General features: G+C 37.4%; 1 non-coding gene across 1 annotated transcript; it reads left to right on the top strand.

The window, feature by feature from the left end:
- Positions 1-3099: 3099 nt before the first annotated feature.
- TRNAR-CCU lies at positions 3100-3172 on the top strand. Its single transcript has one exon. It is a non-coding gene; the product is annotated as a tRNA-Arg (tRNA).
- The last annotated feature ends 224 nt before the right edge of the window (positions 3173-3396 follow it).

Below are 3396 nucleotides of genomic sequence, written 5' to 3'. Positions count from 1 at the left end.
CACAAATTAGCAACCAAACAACAACAATCAGTGGTTAAGAATCAATATTGTAAAGTAATTAGCCTCCAATTAAAATAAATAAATTTATGCTAAAAGAAAAAAAAAAAAAGAATCAGGGCTTCCACTGCAGAGGACTGGTTACATCCCTGGTTGAGGAACTAAGATCCTGCATGCTGCATGGCACAGCTAATAAATAAAAATGAATTTTAAATGCCCCAAGAAAAGATGCTTAATGGGATTTCCTGACTCTAAAGATGAATCTACAGTCACTCAGTAACGATCACCTAAGATTCAAGCAGGGATGAGACGTTATGATCGGTACAGACAAATGAAGGGCACTGCTGAGCTGAACTCACAGGCTGGGGATGACATTGAGCCCCTCGATACCGTCAATGTAGAGTTAGATCCGAAACTCACATGAGGGAAGTCTTTGATGTTTCCTTTCATGTTTCAAAACAGTGAGAGGCCTAGAGCAAGAAAAAGTGCCTCAAATAAATCCAGAGGAGAGATGTGAGAAATGTGCAGAAAACAATCTAAAAAGTCAGGGAAGGAAAAAGACAAAGTCAACATCAACTCTGTAGTCACCTTCATTTATGTTGGGTGTACTTTACCCTAAAGCTTGCTTTCTAACTGCTGACCATCAAGATGATATACTGTCTAAGTAATCCATAAATAGTCGGGAGGGGGGAATTGTTAGTGTAAGTAAGAGCCAATACTGTGATCACAGGTACTGGTTTTCAAAACTGTTCATGGAGCCAACTTCATTCCAGGTATGAAAGAGAAGTGTCCTTACATGGAAATGTCTGTGAAAATAGAATGATTGTCAATAATAAATCATTTAAGTTAGGACTTCCCTGGTGGTCCAGTGGCTAAGAATCGCCTGCCGATGTAAGGGACATGGGCTCGATCCCTGATACAGCAAAATCTCACAGACCGTGGGGCAATTGAGACTGCGCCCTGGAACTACTGGAGCCTTTATGCCCTAAGCCCATGCTCTACAACAGGAGAAGCCACCATAACGAGAAGCCCATTCACAGCAACCAGAGAGCAGACCCCGCTCACTGCACCTAGAGTAAGACTGCACACCACAACAAAGACCCAGCGTAGCCAAAGTGAACAAATTTTAAAATAGTCCTTAAGAAATTTTTTTTAATCTCTTAAGTGAAACCATTACCCTTAATAATGATAAAGACTATATTGGACTCTTAAATGGCTTTTCTTTATGAAAATGAATTCAAATGTCATTGTGATATTTAGGTTTAATAAAATTAAGAAAACAGAAAACTAGCTAATAAGATCTAAGTAAATTGTCAAATTAAGTGATCTCAACTCAAAATCCTTTTTTTAAACTATTTTCAAAACAGCATTTTCATCCACAATATCTAAGTTAATTATTTCACTCATTAAAGGCCCTGTAAAATGAAAATTTTAGTGAGATGTCAAGGTCTCAGGGGAAAAACCTTAAGTCTATGAGAGGTTTACAGACCAATCCTTTAAAACTCAAAATATATGTTAAAAAATACAGAATTCTGGTAGATACTATCCAAGGGAGGAAAAAAGGCAAGAACAGACCACCTTAAGAAATGAAGTGTTACAGACAGAAAAAATATGTACTAAAAATTAATAAAAGGGATTTCTATTTAAATGGCAGTGCTTCCCAAATTTTGTACTAAAATACCAAGAAAGATATACTTCTGGTAGAAGTATAAATGGATACATGTTTTCTGGAGGGCAACTTTGTACTGTTCAGCTTAATCTTAAAACACACTAACCATTGGTTCCAGATTCTCTGGCTCTAGAAATTTTTTTAAAGAAATAGAGAGAGTCTCTAAAAATAATATATGTACATGGCAAGTCATTATTTAAATAAAAATTAGAAACAAATTCCCCCCAAAAGATGTTGATTAGACACAGCAGGATGTTCAGATTGAATATGTTGGGGCACTTGGTATTACTGTTGTAAGAGAACATTTTAAGGCATAAAAATATACCCACAATATAGTAAATGGATCGCAGTGAGTGCTGAGGAGAATAGTGCTGTGGTTAACAGCCCAGCTGTTGGAAACAGGCAGCCTACATTCAACTCCTGACTGGTAATTACACTTACTGGTAGTGACAGTGGGAAAGCTACTGTTCCTCATCTGTGAAAGTGGGAATATGAGTATTTACTTCACTGGCTTGTTTTGAGGATTGAATGATTCAATGCATATACGGTGGTTAGAAAAGTACCCTACATGTAACAAGAGCTCGGTAAATTTCAGCTGTCATTCTTATCAGTCCAGTTAGAAAGTGCAAGTACAGCCTTTAAAAAATAGTAAAGTGAAAGTGAAAGTTTCTCAGTCATGTCTAACTCTGCAACCCCATGGACTGTATATATATTCTCCAGGCCAGAATACTGGAGTGGGTAGCCGTTCCCTTCTCTAAGGGATCTTCCCAACCGAGGGATTGAACCCACGTCTCCTGCATTGCAAGTGGATTCTTTACCATCTGAGCCCACAAGGAAAGCCCTAAAAAGGGTAACCAGGCAAGAAAAGAGAAAAAAATCTTTAATTTTGTCATACTTATTAGAATATATGATTTCTATACAATAGCAGCAGAAAGTGAAAATAAGGGGAAAACTGAGGATAAAAGAGGAATATGAGCAGAAAATAGAGAAAGAGACACAAATTAGGAAAATTTTAAGAGAGATAAAAATCACAATGTGTGAGTGAGTACTTGGTCACTAAGTCATGTTCGACTCTTTGCAACCCCGTGGACTGTAGCCCACCAGGCTCCTCGGTCCATGGGATTTCCCAGGCAAGAATACTGGAGTGGGTTGCCATTTCCTCCTCCAGGTCTTCACGATCCAGGGATTGAACCCTGTCTTCTGCATTTGCAGGTGGGTTCTTTACTATTGAGCCACCAGAGAAGCCCAAAATCACAATATTAGGACTTAAATGTAAATTGACTCAATGAAACATAAGATTAAACTTGGAAAATCTAATCAAACAGATACAAAATAATTTGATAAAATTTTCAGAATATAGTACAAAGATCCAAAGTGATCAAAAAAAGTTGATGAAAACATTAGTAGATAAGAATAAAGGAAATAAATGGACTTCCCTGATGGTCCAGTGGTTAAGACTCTGCATTCCTAAAGCAGGGGACCTGGGTTTGATCCCTGGTCAGGGAACTAGATCTCACATACAGCAACTAAGTATACCACATGCAGACATGAAGAATGGCAGAGCCAAATAAATAAATATTTTTAAAAAACAGCAAAGGAAATAGAGATTTAATGTATGAGTTGCCACAGTTTTTAGGAAGATACCATAACAACTAAAGAAGAAACAAATATCTAAAGCAAAATTGAAAGATTACTCTCAAAACTAACCAGGGAGCCTCATGAAAAGGGCT

Source organism: Oryx dammah, unplaced genomic scaffold (genome assembly GCF_014754425.2).
Source record: "Oryx dammah isolate SB20612 unplaced genomic scaffold, SCBI_Odam_1.1 HiC_scaffold_7, whole genome shotgun sequence".
Lineage (NCBI taxonomy): Eukaryota > Metazoa > Chordata > Mammalia > Artiodactyla > Bovidae > Oryx > Oryx dammah.
Note: the sequence above shows the minus strand (reverse complement) of the source record. Positions and strands in the feature narration are given on the sequence as shown.